Here is a 16779-nt window from a genome sequence, read left to right as displayed (position 1 = left end):
CATCTAGAATTGGAGTTTTAAGTGTCCTAGATCACTGTATTTTAATTAATTGCCACAGTTCCCTGTTTTTGCAGTGGGTTCTTGACGTCAGAATAGAGGTTTAATAAAAGTTTAAATGTCAATAAAACAACAGCGTTTACAATATGTACATGTTTATTTTGCAGGCTATTAACACAAGTACAAGGATGATGATAAATTAGACAGTTTTACAATTATTTACAGTTATTTTGACTCATTGGTATCACACAAAATGTACATTTTAAACATGGATGTATGGTATATACACATTCTGAGTGTTTTATATGTTCGTGTGAACTTGGGATTTATCGTGGTTTTCTAACGCTCTGAAGAGGAGGAGGAAAGAATACAAATGGAAAGTTAAAGTATTGAAATTAATAAAACCCGCCCACTCACTAGAGAACGTAGCAGCAGCGGTCACATGGCATCTATTCACTAATGTACTGTGAACTTACATATAGCATTTAGCATAGCGCGGTTACGTCCAAAGGCAGCTCTCTACGCTGCCTTTGGACGTAAATGGTTGTCATCTTGGGGACCTGACTGCGCATGTGCAAACACGTAAAAACACGCAATGGGAACGGAGGCAGAGCTGCAACGTGCCTTTGGGAGGGGGCGTGGCCTCCCTCTGCCTTACAGTGGAGTGAGACGGCAGCCGTTCCAGGAAAAACGCTGTTTAGGAATTTGGGATATGGAACGCACAAAATGCGGACACTTTCAAACTTATAGGCACTGTAATTTCTAATTATATTATAATTTAAACAAATAATCAAAATATCAATTCACCCATAGACACTGCCTACCTTGCCTACCCTGGCGGCACGTCACTGGTTCTGGTTCACCTTCTCACACGGCACCACTCCTGGGCGTCGATGGGTAGTTTAACCAAGAAGTTCTCACATCAAAGATGCTAGAGTTTGTTTAAAGGTTACTCATGGGAAGCTACAAAAAAAATGACTCGCTCCAAAAATGGGAAAAAGCTGCTTGGTTAAATAAAAAAATGGAGATAAAACTTAAAGTTAGTCATTGTGGAAGTGGCTGCAAGCCTAACTGGAGAGAAGTTCAAATCATTTCTCAAAAATTCTGCATAACTAAACCGAAAAACTTCCGATTGTTTAAGTCAGAGGCAAAGAAGAGGACTGGATGAGACTGAGCTGAGGTCGGAGCGTAAGAGCGCTGAGGGCCAGAGAGTGTTGAGAGAGGTTGAAAAGAGGGAGCGAGGCCTTTTATAAACACACTGAAAAAAGAAAACTGTTGTTACAACATAATAAAATCATTGAAAGCGGTTCCACTAAATAAAGTTATGTTTTAACAACATAAAAAAATCACGTGCATATTACATGAATTACATACGCTATACACAAATAATTTTTTCATGGTGTTTTAACATATTATTATTTTGTTAAGCTTTAACAATATATATATGTTAATTGAACATAGATCTATCATTAAATAACTCAAATTTTATCATTTAAATTAGATTTAATTTAAAAATGTATAACTATATAAAATATTTTATGTTAGTTTAAAAATGATCTTCTACCACTAAAAGCTAGTTTGCAAAGACTACAATTACAACCACATCTTATGCCACTACATGCATCACATCTTTCAGAGAAAAAAAGGGATGGAAACAAAATATCTTCAACCACTTTTAATCCACAAATGGATATCAGTCAAAAACACATTGACATGAAACAAAAAAGCATTGCAAAATTGCTGGATTACAATTTTTTTTCCTTAGAAAACATTGCACATGAACATTGCATTTCTTTCCATATACGGCTACAGGTATGAATGAACAAAATATATGACAATATGCAATACTGTGCATGGAAACAGGTCTTCAACTCGGATCATTTAAACATGATGCAGTACTCTGCAAACAGATACATTTAAATACTTATAGGTTAAGAACAGTGCAAACAAAAATCACAGCACATGACATCAAGTTTTTTTAACAGTGAAGTAAACTATACTGACATCCAATATGTGCAACATTTTAAACATTGTAAACTGGGTTTTACCCCCCAAGGTAGATTGGCATTTTCAGTCATTCATGGAGTCTGTTCTTGAGCACTTGAACCTTTTTTGAAAGAGTGGTGCCCTCCAGCTCCATTAGGATTTTTTGAAACACCTCAAATGTATATTTGAGGTCACGAGGGTAGTCGAGGTTTAATGCATAAATTAAACCAAACAACATAGCAACAGCAAATGGAAAGTTGTCCACCTGCCGCAAAACCACCTGACCCTCGATCACAACGCCGATGTCACCTGGCTTAGAGTTGCAGTCTGGTTTCCGGATGTAAATGCCAACAGTGGTCTCCTCGATTTGTCTTCGATTGGTTTCGTCTCCACCCTTATAAACACATGTCAGAAATAAGGTTCAAAATAAATATCGATACTACTTTTACTGCTTTATCGTTTGTAGAATGATCTCGAGAGTGATGAATGTGTAATGCATTCCATGTTTTAAATGTGCAAGGGCACTCTAAAAAAGTACACGGATAATGGCTTGTACGCCCAAGGTGTGGATGTTTTAATTTATAGTGGTTTAATAAAGCCAATCTACCTGCAACTGCCACCGAGCACAGTTTACACTGCCACATTCACTGTTGAAAAAGAGAGAAAAGAAACAATGTCATTTTATCAACTGGAGCTAAGTTTTAATAACAGAAGACATACTCACCACAACTACAGAGCCTCTCAATGGAGAACTTTGAACTAAATTTGCCAGTTCTACTGGAAATAGGAATCTGTAAGATATAACATCACGCTACACTTCAGACAATAAAAATATATACACAATACAAATATACACAATGGACATACACAATTATATTTGCTTAGTGTATTTAAACATCCATCTTAACATCTAGAGCAGTGGTCTTTCTTCAAATTTTTGGCGACCCCACAGGCTTTTTCCGAGAATTTTTTATTCAATATGTAATACAGAACTACTAAGATTACTGCAAGAAGTAACACAATGCACCAGCTCAGATATTTTTATACAGTATTTTATTTTTTATTATTTTCTTTCATCATTCCTGATTTATGAGCTAATTTTCTATTTGAGAAAGTCAGGGTATAGGATACAGTTGTGTTTTTATTTGAAAAATAATTTATTAAAACTTAAAAATATTTTTTATCAGCTATTTTTATCAAGTACAAGACATTCTAGGTGACCCCATTTAAATTCCTGGTGACCCCACATTGGGTCCCAACTCCAAGATTGAAAAACACTGATCTAAAGCTTTTTGATAAATATCTGGCTTAACAAACATGATGATGAGGTAAAATAAGACTGGCTGTGTAAAATATTATTTGTCAATTTCCCGCAAACGAATTAAAAAAAGTAAAAAATAATAATTGAACAAATAAATATAAAAAATAACATTCTACAATTTTATTTATTTCCCCCCCACCAAAAAAAAAAAGAAAACAAAAAGAAAAAAGAAAAAAAAGAAAGCATTCAAACTAGTGAGTATATAAGCCAGCTTCCTTAAACTTTACATAACCCTAACTAACTACTATTACAAGGCCAGGTAAAATATTTAACCCGGTTAATGTCACCCACACGGTGGGAATGGACTTCTGGTTAATTAGAAACTCAGAAATGCTCATAACGCACAACTTGACAAACGGTGCAGGTGGTTGGCGCTTCAAACGCGACAAATGGGCTCCGTCTATTTACTGACTCAAAAATACGAGCGCAAAGGACAGCCTTCAAATGTGCGGTAATGTACATAATTTGCGACATATACGGTCAACATCAATATATAAGGTTGACAGAAACATGAAAAATAGATTTGATAACTTTGAGTGGCTGACTGACATAAGAATACTGGCGGTTTCCAGCATTTAGCCCACGCCACGCGCTACAGCTTGCAATTCTAGCAGGCGAGTAAAGTCAAAATACAACGAAAATATAAAATATAAATAACAGAGCCGATGATAAGAATTCCCTGTATCCCATGAACGTTTATAACAATTCAGAGACACTTACCTTTTCAAACTAGCCTTGAGGTTGCTCCAGCTTGCGGGAGGGAGGCAAGATGGCTGAAAACTTGGGCGAAGAGTTGAAACTTTCTCAGGTGGGAGGCGTGGCTTTTGAGCGAAAGCGTGAACGTTGTGTGTTACAAGGACATATAATTTTTATAAAGAGGGAACATCCTCCAAAAATGTGAACATTTCAAATGACAAAATCATGTTTACTTCCAAACATAAAAAAATGCTGTCGAATGTGAAAACTAAAATCATTAACGCTCCACAACCCCCATGAGGCCATTTTTTCAGTGCATGTCAAGCTGTGATTTGATTGGGTAAACACACATTTGAGGTGTAGTTCTGATTGGGTAGCAGAAGTAAGTGGTAACTTTCCTGTAAAGACAAGATGGTGGGGCTATCCCCACATGTGCTTTCAAACAAAAAGTCATAAAACTAGATGTGGGTGTGTCTAGCATGTTAAGGCTAAAATGGAGGATGGGTGTGTGCAGATTGTATGAACCCTTGAAAAAATGACTTCATTGATTATCCCTTAAATGACTGATTTGAATTATTTCTAGCTTTATAGCTGGACAGAAATTAGTCGACTGCTCACCTGCTTAACAAGCTAGACGCTACCCAAAACCAATAATAGATATGACGTGATGATGACACGGGTAGTTTGTCATTGGTATCCTACAGCATGTGAATCTATCAGTATACTTACTTAAGATGAATATTTAGTAGGCTATTGTGTAGGTTTACATTAGGCTACATAATTAACACTTGCAGTAATTTATTTGCTAAATGACAAACAGGTCAGAGTCATGTTCACTGTTTAGGGCATTTTAAAGCTCAGATTTTAAATTGAACTGTTCCTGTAATTTTACTGAAATATCTTAAAAGTTGTCTTCATTTTTATTTTAACTACACAAAGTGGTTTGGCTGTACTAAATTAGGCATTAAGCTATTTTAGCTAATTATATTATTTTGTACCAACAAGTTATTTCTATGTTGCAAGACTTGGAGTAATCTTGTATTTATCTTAATAGGCTATATTCAACCTTAAAAAATAGGCTATTACTAAAACTATTATTATTCTATTCTAGGCAGCGACAGCGGGGAAGCAGGAGGCCGTCTACCAGCAAAAAAGTTGAAAATGACACTGTGTGCACTTCTTTGGTTCTGACAGGGGGAAAAAGAGTACACTAATCTATCATTGTAACTTGCTTAAAACCTCTCCATGTGAGTTCATTCTAAAGAAATAAAATAGTGATTGATCAGTGCTATAGTGTGAAACTGTACCAGTTCAAAGGTCAAGTCATTTTATTGGATATTGACAAATAAATATGCAATTACATTCAACATGTGCCTGTAATATTTATTTTTTAAATCTCACACTGCTAAGGCAGCCGTCAGTTCTACATGCCGCATATTTTTCACTGAGCACCTGCTCCCCAAAATGTCTGTGCATGCCACTGTGAGAGAACATATTTATTTGTCCATCTTTCAGCAGCCCAGTTGGTTATTGGTTATATATCATTAGTTATATATCCTTTTATTGAATGTACTCATAAGTGGAGTCAAGCTAAACATTTTATTTTGTATTTCATTTTATATTATGCATTGTTGAAATGTCAGGGATAAATAAAACCATGGAAAAAAAAATTTCTCTGAAGAATTAATATGAATTTAGGCAATTGCGATGTTTAACTTTTAGTGAAATTAGTACAACAGTCACAGTCATGAATGCAATGGTACTAATACATGGAATGATAATTATTTAATTTGTTTTTTTTTTTATTCTGGTGCATTTCTACTGAACAGGGTGAATATGTACAAAACAAATCACAAATAATATACGTAAAACCAGAGTGCTATAATGATAAATTATGAGCTACAAAAGGTCCAATTATAGTCAATGATGGAAGGACTGTCTGTGCAAGTTGTTTGTAATGCCTGTGTGTTATGTTTATGTGCCATAGTTTCCACTCTGCTCTGAAACTTTAGTTAATTTTCTTTCACTCATTTGCCTCAGTTTTTCAATATCGCTGACTGTGAAAGTCTCTCCTGTCTTTCTCCCTTCCGCACAGTGCTGTGTGTGTCTGCAGCTCTGCAGACGGTGCCACACACACGTGGCTTTTCCATTCTGCATAATTGTATCAGTCTGCAGGACTGATAAGAGCGGCTAAAGGTTTTCACAAGTTAAAAACGCATTGAAATGAGTAGGTTTCCATATCGATATTAGCCCTTTCACACCAATAACACATTGTGTATTGACCTTATTACTGGTGCAGAGGAGAATTTGTAACCAGTAGCAGGGTTTGCTGACCCTGCTATCTACCAGGTTTAATACCCTGTTAGACCCTCCGACGCAAACGCATGCCAGATTAACCCAGCTTGACTTCCTTCTCACACATTTCTGCATCATCTTTGTGCACGCTATCAGTACAGTAAGCACTCACACATTCCTTACCTCTGCCCCAGTCACAGGTAAAGTGGTGATAGTGCACTAAGCTAACCAAAGAATTGTAGTCAATCTGACTGGAGCTGAGTCAACAGAGTGATTTTGGATCTCTACAGAAGTAGAAATGCGCTGTCCAAATGCTGAACCCATTTAGAACATCCACTGAGGTCAGTCAGGGTGCATTCACACAGATTTAGTTCAGGATGCGTCGACATCAGGTTGATCTATTTTATGGCAGTTCTTGTACTATTTAAAAGGTTTTCCTTTTGATGAACATCCAATGTAATGACAATATCCTCAACTCCTCTTATTTCTTTTTCTTTAAGTCCATGCAGAGTGGACACGCCCCTCCATGCACTTATTTATTAAAATGTATATTAAATGATTATTTAATGTTCTGTAATCTTATTTTCTAGGTGATGTTTTCCATTGTTTCAATAATTTAGAGACTTAAGGAAGGTTTATATGATATGTTTCAAGGACAGATTGTTACAATGCATTTACTTCAGTCAGCACTAATTTCAGATTGTTTTTAAGTCTTTGTATAAAGATACTTTAACAGGACAACAATGATGTGCAGGGCTGCAGAAATGTTGGCTTCATACAATAATAATAGCAACAACAACAACCACTGCTCACGCCACCAGAGAAGCTTCCAGTGAATAATTTACAAATGAAAAAAAAGTTCACTGATGGTGACATTGAGATTTATTTGTAAATTATTCACTGGAAGCTTAGATATTGTGTGACAATAACTATATCAAAGGTTGTTATTTTGAGGAATCGTATTTATGATTCAAAGTTATCATTGTATTATATTCTAAAGTTTAGAATTATCTGACTCATCTTCCTTACTTTCTGTTCACAACATAACCTTATATTTATTTCTAAAAAATGTGTTTACAGCTAATTTTACTGATTATTGTTACACATGTGCATTATATACTTTATAAATGTGTAGATTTAACCAACTGTTGGAGAAACCATTTTATGAAATACAAAGCAAACGACATGCAAACAGAAAAACAAAGGTAGAAATAGTGCATCTAAATTGTGAAATTAGTGAGTTGTTGAAAAGTGCTGAGGTGCAGCGGAGGGTCTTCTTCTGCAGAGACGTGATGATGAGGGGTTCGAGTAAAACCCAGAATTCCAAGGTATTTTTGAGGGTATAAACATGCATATAAACACATGTTATAGATTTGCAGCAGTAATATTTTTTGGTTTATATGAGTTAATATACCAGTAATATGTGTTTATTTGTATATTTACACCCTCGGCAATACCCGGACCCGATGATGAGCTGCTACACTGACGGTCACGTTGTCCTCTGCCTCCATGAGTTCTCTGTGCGTTGCGCGGTACCAACGTCATCACGGTTTGCGTGCGGGTCGAGTAGAGCTGTGTGTGCGCATGCGCAGCCCACCGTACCAGTCCGGCACACTGTTTGGACCACCTCTTCCAGCGGGACCATCAGGCCGTTACCCCCCCCGCGCTGCAGTTCACACCTACACAGGCCATACAATGCCCCCCCCATGTTTTCACACATGCACTGACTCTTTTAGTTATACTGCCTCAAAACCTGTTTTCCAAGCATTTGTTTCAGAATTTAAATACTATACGACTTCATCAAGTGCTCAGAAAATAACAACGCTTTAAAGACTGTTCAAATAATACATAAACATCTATTCAATGTGATGCTGCAGTCAGTAGTTACAGAAATCAGTACATGAAGTATTTGTGCCCCCAGGGGAAGCTGTTACCCCATCGTTTTACGATGGTTTTTGTCTTTTTTAAATTATTAACAATTAAAAACACCACAAAAACAGTCACATAATTATATATGTACTATTACAATATATAACAAATGTCATATGGTTGGTTTACATTCAAATATCACGTCCCAGGAGCTCTATCCTAAAGATTGCGAGTGAAAGAAGTGACGTAGTCTACGTACATGCATTGAAAGGATCTGAAGGGACCAGGCCTATGAAAGTATCAGGAACCAACAGTGCCTTCGCTGGCTCTCCTGATCACCCATAATGCTGTGCGCTCTCGGTCATCGCCGATACTTCCTGTGTTTGATCTGCTCTGAGAGCGGTTGTGTTTCACGGTGCTCCTAATTGTTCTCGACTTCCATTGGAAACGCTCTGAGACCGACAGAAACAATCACTCAGGAATTTGCCTCTCTGATCTCTAGACTTTGTTTATGTGTTCACACACCCCAAACGAAGCGGACTAGCGGTTAAAATGCTCTCGGGTTTGTTTGCTTGAATAGTCCACCTCGTCCAATGGTGTAAATGCACCCTTACTCTAATGTAAAAGCGTCATTTAAAAAAAACCATCATTTTGGAATTATGAAATTATTTTCCAACAATTATATATCAATTTGGTGTCCGAAAATACGTAAAGATTAACTAAACCTCTGCTTTCTCCTGACCTGCTACTAGGAGAGAAATTAAAAAAAAAATGCCTTGATTATAGGCGGGGCTCCTGGGGCAGTTAAGACACACCCAGTCAATACCATAAAATCTCCAATGAACAATCTATGCTATGTTTACTAGCTTCTCATTACCTAATAGACCTCTCTATTCACTCTTCTCTCAATCCAACCCACCAGAGAATGTAGAGCCCACAGGTGCTAGTTTTTATACAAGGGGCATGGCTAACAGTGCTTGTTTGAGACGCACATGATGTTGTTCTCAGCCAATAGCAAAATTCAATTGTAATAGCCCGGTTTCAACCCATAGAGGGCAGTCACTTACACTGTACAACAAAATACGCCAAATTGAAATACTTTGACTAAATGTTGAGAGTTGGACCATGATCAATCAACAGCACTAATTCATACCCAAATACATTTATATTCAGCAGAAAAAAAACTGATTTGGGGGTTTAAGTTACTCTTTAAACATAAATATGCATTGAAACATTGTTGAGCTGCTTTAAAGTATAAAATTATGACAACCAGTTCCTTGGCAGCAATACTGGCACTTTGATGGCCTCGTATTAGCTGACAGAGGTCACATGGTTGATTATATCGATAACTGGGTAAATGTTTTAACATCATCTCAAAAGACCCCAAAGTGAGCGGAGATGATGTGGACGTGGCTTTCTGTTAATCAACCCTTTAAGTGCTCCAAGCTGAGGCATCAGCGTATGTTTGGCCTCTGCCAGTGGAAATAAGCAGCCATGAGGAAGTTCAACTCTGAAAATGGATTTAGTTTGCACTTTGGTAATAATTACAAACACAGTTTATGATGATGGCAGGGTCTTGTAGCTCTCGTCTCATCATACTTTGTGCATTATTATGAGTAGTCGATGCGTTTCCAGTCATTTTTTACTTCACCTACCCCCATCAGTACTCACTACATTTCACTTTGATGGAGAAGTTCCACAGGAGGTTGCTGAGCATACATTCCTAACAGAATCCCATTTCAAATTAAATTTAAATGACCCCCTCAGCTCATAAGCAGAGACTCTCCTGACAACTTAATTCATAATTCAGTGCTGAGCCAGGGCCTTGAGGGCCATAATGAAGGCCTAAATGGAGGAGAGATTTTTCTAAATGGCCTGTTTGTTTGCACCTAAACCTCTTTACAGGCCACAAGTCCACAGCTCAGCACTGTTGTGGCGAAGAGGAGAAAGTGTGGTGTAGAGTGGAGGTGGAAGGCCGAGTCAATTTGCTGACCACTTGCTTTCACGTCGTTCACAATTTGTTGTTTGTTTGCTTGAGAACAATGAGACGGGATTTAAATAGGAGCGTAAACATGTACAAGATTCTGACAAAAAACAAACAAACATGTGAGGCATAATTTGCAACACGTAGCTAAAAACTGCTCAAGAGAAAAAGAGCAACAGATGAGGATGAACTGAAAAAACAAATGTAGAGCACACGTGCCATAGTAATAAAGTGAAGAAACAAAGAGGATTACATCTTGATCTCCATTTGTCCTAGCTCATGCTTAAACTAGACTTGAAAACATTCCCAAATCAATAGCAAAATAATGCAATAATGTTTTTAGATCTTTTCATGCAATTCAAACAACCTGTGTTTGAGGACAATGTATTGTTGAGGCAAAATTTGATTTTAGTCTGATTCTTTGAAGACAAAACCAATAGGGTCATTCTATGTCATTTCACAAATGGCCCACGCACTTTGGTCTAAAAAAATTAAAAATTTTTTACCAATTGTTCCATTATTATTCAATACACACACTGTACATTTTTAGTTTTATTACTGGATGAACACTTTTTGAGACAGTTTAGCGAGGGGGGATATGTTTCCATTTTCATGTGTCCTTATTTGTCTTTCATTTTCAGCTTTCAATATCTCAGGAACTACATCACATAGGAAACTGAAATTTGCTAATTTAATAATTAAAGGGGCAGTATAATGAAAAATCACCTTATAATGGTTTTGCTACAGTGATATACTGTACATCCCTTTAGCCTCATTCAGAGGGACAAAGTTGAAAACGTTCCGTCTCCTCCCTCCCTTGTTATTCTACATTTAGTAAAAAGTCAACTCCAAACGGGGAAGTTGGGTTTTACCCGCAATGTGATGTCACTTTGCGGAAACTCCTCCTCCTGACAATCCTGGCTCCTTCTACCCTATAAGACTGTGAGCTCCTCCCTCTCAAATTAGCTCACTGCTAAAACAAACACTGCAGTTTAATATAAAATATACATTATACTTTATTGCTATATAAGTAAAGCTACATACACTCTGCATTTAACCCCTTCCTGAGGAGCAAGTGGGCAGACAGTGTGGTGCCTAGGGAGCAGTTACAATCAGTTCCATTTTAGTATCCGTTATACAGCCTCGTTTGGCCTTTGAGATGATAGCATAATATGGAACATAATATGGAACCTTTAAGGAACAATTGGTTAAAAATTCAGAATTTTTTCAGACCAAAGTGCATGGGATAACCTGAAAATGTGTTGAAATTTGGAAATTGGAAAAATGTCTGAAATACATATTGAAAAATGCCTTTAACTCCTAGACCAGGGGTCTTTCAACCAGCCCTTCCCTCCAACTTGTGACAGTGTCTGAGGCTGAGATGTTTCAATAGGGTTTGGGTTTATGAATTCAATTTTGAATCAAGTGATGTTCAAATTGGTAAATAAGTCTAATTGGTACCTGAAATGCAGGTTTGGTTCGGAACCTAGAAATACACTGCAAACTAGGGATGTCCCGATACAACTTTTTCAGTTCCGATACAATATTACAGCCTTGAGTATTGGCCAATGCCGATATCGATCTGATACGATATCAGCACCAATCATGCATACTTTTACTGTTACTCAGAGAACAATAGAAAACAATTCAAGTTCACTTCAGTTATTCAGTATATGGTGGGAACAACTTAGGGTGGGGTCAAAAACAACAAAAATATCTCGGACCAATATCAATATCGGATCGGGACAGTATTGCAAACCATGGCATCCTCAGCGGGTCTGTGATGAGCTATAAGTGTAATGGTTAAGTAAATGACAAAATGATAAAGATCGATATTTCACATATTTTCAACTTTTAAATCTAACTGTAGCAATGCAAAGTCATATTTTTATATCTAAACAATCACAGATTTCTTTGAAAATTGGAAATAATAATTATATAATTAGAAAAATGATTAGCAGTAGTATTTTGGTGCCAGACATATTCATGAAACATCGGAAAGTTGTTTCCCCCCCTTACAGTATCTTTCCAGAAACTTTACTATTTTAAATACACCAGGTGGTGTTTGTTTGATTGACATAAATGCTTGTATCATATCCTTAAATTCCAATCATTCGCGAGGTTTTGCAAAGTTATATATATTCTGACTTTCCTGAATTCCATGCTGTCATGTTTTTCCATGCTATGTTATTATTTGTTGCAGAGTGGCTGTAATGACAAGGTTGGTGCCTGCAATTTAATAAAAATAGGCTATGCTATGAAGGCTGTCTTTACATAATTAAAATGAAAAAAATGTGTTAATATATGTTTTCTGAATCATCAGTGACTGTTTACCGTAGTTATTACAGCTCAGTAGACAGGATCCTACACACACGTCCCTGCTATTTTCCTTCAATAATGTAGCAACAGACAATTTTTATTGACACTATGACTAATCATGACAAATGAGACTTTTTAAATTACCTTGTCATTTGCATTATTGATTTTAAGGAAGTGTTTGATCCAAAGAAGAGTTGAGCACAAATCTTTGATGTTATTAGATAGACAAACAATCACAATAAGCCAAATACATAAACAACAAAGTAGTGCTATGATGAAAGTTATTAGAATACATTATATTGTGAAACCCTAAGATCTGTACACATCCAACAAAAAAGCAAGGGAGGTCTGTGTGTTGTGGAGCAAATATCTCCCCGACGTGGTGCGAGTTCGACCTGAAACTTGGCCAACGGGTTCCAAATACCCCAAGTGTGTGTATCTGTTATTTTGGAGTAATTTGGTCATTCAAAATGTTAATTTTAATTTTATTCACTTCTGGACGGCCCTGAAATGAAACCTATTCAACTTTTGACCTCAGGGTGTGAGGGGGCGCTAGCGCACCATCTACATCTATTTCACTACACAGCTCCTCACCCCGAGCAAGAGTCACGTGTGCGGCCAGAGCCAATCGCTGCACAAACAGCCAAGCAGACACAGACTGCACACACACGAGTGAGAGAGAGGGAGATAGTTTAGACCCAAACACGAGAGCTCTCTGAATAGATCATTTGAAACCGTCAACCACTGGTGAGTCTTTTGCAGACACGTTTCCCATTGTTTAAAACCATATAACTGTTGCTCAATAATGCGCTGTTTCACTAGAGCCGGTATTGACCTCAACTCGTTCAATTCTCCATCTGGAAAAACTGCGGATTCTCTGTGGTGCCGTGCATGGAAGCTAAGCTCTGACCACTCGGTTCGAAGGTAAAAAGGATTTTTTTTTTTTTTTTTAAAAAAGACAGCCGAATTGTTGGTAATAATTTAATTTACTTACTCACTCATGTAGTTTGGAGCTTTACGTTTTGTTTTGTGCAGTTTGGTTGTTTTTCTGATTGGCGCTACAATGTCTATGGAGTTTGGTTGTCAGCGTCTCAAACATTTCGTGGAACACACACACGGTATTTATTTATTTATTTATTTAAATATACTAAATGAGTAAAATAAAACACAAAAAAAACAACTGAAAGAATAAAAAATACACATGAATCCAAAAAACATACATTACAGAAAAATACAACAAAAAATATGAAAATGACTCAAAATACACAAAACTAAATATTTATACAAAAAATACACAAAATGACAACATAATCACACTAAAATGACAACAAATAATTATAATTATACAAAAATGCACAAAAACACAACAGAAAGATACACAAATACACAAAATGACTCCAAAAAACATTCTTTACAGAAAAATACACCAAACAAAAAAATATAAAAGTGAGTAAAAAAAAACAACAAACACATTTATCATGTTCATGTCCCATAGAATTAAACCAGGAAAATTCGCACACGCTGTTTTATTTTGCACCCGAAAATAAACCTCTTTTCTTATTTGGTGATGATGTCGTTTCAAAACATTAGTTTGACCGTACGCTATTTAGACCAGACAGACCTCACCCGGAAGTGATTGACGGCAATGGCTGCTGTGTTGAAAGCTACATATTTCTCTGCAGCGTGTGTGAGAGAGAAAAAACAATTAAAAAAATATGAAAATGACTCAAAATACACTAAACTAAATACTTATACAAAAATACATTAAAATGACAACAGAAATGCACAAAACTAAATATTTATACAAAATACACAAAATAACAGAAATGAACAAAATTACACAAAATGACTCCAGAATCACACTAAAATGGCAACAACAAAACTATATTTATACAAAAAATGCACAAAAAACACAACAGAAAGATACGCAAATACACATAATGACTCCAAAAAACATACATTACAGAAAGATACACCAAACAAAAAATATGAAAGTGAGTAAAAAAAAACAACAAACACATTTATCATGTCCCATAGAATTAAACCAGGGAAATTGCACACGCTGTTTTATTTTACACCCGCAAATAAACCCCTTTATAACACTACAGAGTACAGAGTATGTACACTTCATTGTACATCCAACCTTCAAACACGTACTCATTTGGCCATAATTAACTCTACTTAAGCTCCCACATGAATGCATACTTCCGACAGGCACTGTACTAGTTAGTTTTAAACAAAATAAAAGGAGATAAAAACTAGAACTAACTCAGGATGAGGATCACAGCAGTCTTTTCTAACCACACAGTACAGTCACTAACACAGTGGACACCCATCACAGAATTATATTTAAGCACCATAAGACCATGTCATACTGTGTTGAAGACAACATAATGGAGCCTAATGTGCTCTCTTTTAGTCTTTGAGTCTACTTTGAGCATTCATCGACTCACTGCCTTTTGAAGAAGAACTTTGTATCACAGCTCTGTTGGAAACTAAAAGCTTCACCGGACAAGAAAGTGTACATTTACACAACCACATCCATCATCTAAATGTGTGGAATTACTCCTGGGGCTAAAATTAACAGGGAATTTACAATTAAAGACAAAAGGTGCAAGACAATGTTAAGTTTTTTTTTTTAGGTATTCATTATATAATCATATTCTTTTGACATTTGTTGCTAGGCTGGTTCGAACATGAACAGAAGCCCGTTTCAACCAAACAGAGATTGTGTGGGTTGCATTTTTCACAAAGTACAAAGCTGTACTTCCTGATTTGTATTTATTTTCACATTAAATCAATCAGTCCATCCATCAAACAACACCATGAGCACAAGCAGAAAAAGCTTTGGAAATTAGTTATTCACCCAAAAACACTAAAGAACCTTATTAAATCCTATTGTTTTTCATTCCTATCTAAACGTGTGACCTACATTAGGGCCCTACAATAGAAAGGACTGGGGAATTATGTTTACATCCATAACAGTTAAGATGTTAATGTGGCTGTGTGCTTGGTTTGTGAGCGTTTTAATACATAAATATACTACATATGTGTGTGTGTGTGTGTGTGTGAGCATTGGATCATTGGAACTGTGGCAGCAACACTGATAAGTAGAGTTTTATTTATTTATTTATGATGAAGAGACTGTTTAAGAGTTGCAGAGGTACATTGATGAAACTGCATTACTTTATAAACAGATAATAAAAAAATGCGTCATTTTTTGCCTATTCGGGAGCTTTCCATTTTTCAAAAGACAACATAAACCACCCCTTATTAATAAAACACATGTAATTAATACAAAATATATAGCAGAGCTCCTGACCTGTGCACTTAGCAGTGAGCCCATATGGTTGAACTGCTGCTATCCAACAGGGTGCATGACCCTACTCTAAAGGGGTGTTACATTTAATGACCATAGAATAATTACGTTTCAGTGATATGTAAAGTGGTGGGGATGACAAGGGCAATTATTATATATTTTAACTCCATTACACCAGCAGTCTATTTAAAGCAAGGTTGCCTCTATTGTGTACGTAAATACAATGTGTTATATGAATAAATGCAACAAAATATTGCATTATGGGGGCAGAGTTATTTTGTTGACTAAAAAAAAATCTTCATAATTTTTGTCAACTATATTTTTTAGATGACAATAACTGGATTATGACGAATAATAAAAAAATATACATGTACATAAATTGATATTGTTAATGTATAAAAACTAAACTATGATGTTCACATAGAACAAAATCCAATCAGAACTAAGTTTCTGGTGAAAGAACAACAGAAGAATGGCAGAGTTATTGTGAGTCAACGTGGAGAATCACTAACTCTCATATGTGGCGGGAGCTTGCATGGAAATGTTTGATGAGATTTTTTTATCACACCCAAGTTAAAAACACACCATACAGGGAAAACTGTGAAATGCTGGCGTTGTTCAAGGGATCAAGAAGCAAACCATTGCCACATGTTCTGGAGTGTTCAGTGTTGAAGACATTTTGGGGTGATCTATGTAAGCTAATGGAAGAAATATTAACACAAAGCTGCCCAATCACTTTAAAACTTTTTTCTTGGGAAGAGATGATTGCATCCTGGGAAATCAGAATAAACAATTATTTAGATTAATGTTAACAGCAGCAAAGAGATGAACAAACCCTGAACCCCACAATGAGTGAATAGACAGACACAGTAACGAAATACATCAAATGGAAAAAATTACTAATTCACTTAACTTACAAATGGACAAATTTACAAAGATGTGGATGAAATGGGTCTCCTTTAGGGATAAGATGACAAATACTGAGAATAGGAC

The 16779-nt window shown here is 36.3% G+C and overlaps 1 long non-coding RNA gene across 1 annotated transcript; it reads right to left on the bottom strand.

The window, feature by feature from the left end:
* Positions 1-2236: 2236 nt before the first annotated feature.
* LOC114461260 (uncharacterized) lies at positions 2237-4084 on the bottom strand. The gene is made up of 4 exons (XR_003673821.1): positions 4025-4084; positions 2708-2774; positions 2591-2630; positions 2237-2377 (listed from the first exon to the last, which is right to left on the bottom strand). It is a non-coding gene; the product is annotated as an uncharacterized LOC114461260 (long non-coding RNA).
* Between the last annotated feature and the right edge of the window lie 12695 nt (positions 4085-16779).

This window comes from Gouania willdenowi, chromosome 3, assembly GCF_900634775.1.
Source record: "Gouania willdenowi chromosome 3, fGouWil2.1, whole genome shotgun sequence".
NCBI lineage: Eukaryota > Metazoa > Chordata > Actinopteri > Blenniiformes > Gobiesocidae > Gouania > Gouania willdenowi.
This window is presented reverse-complemented; position numbering and strand designations above follow the sequence as displayed.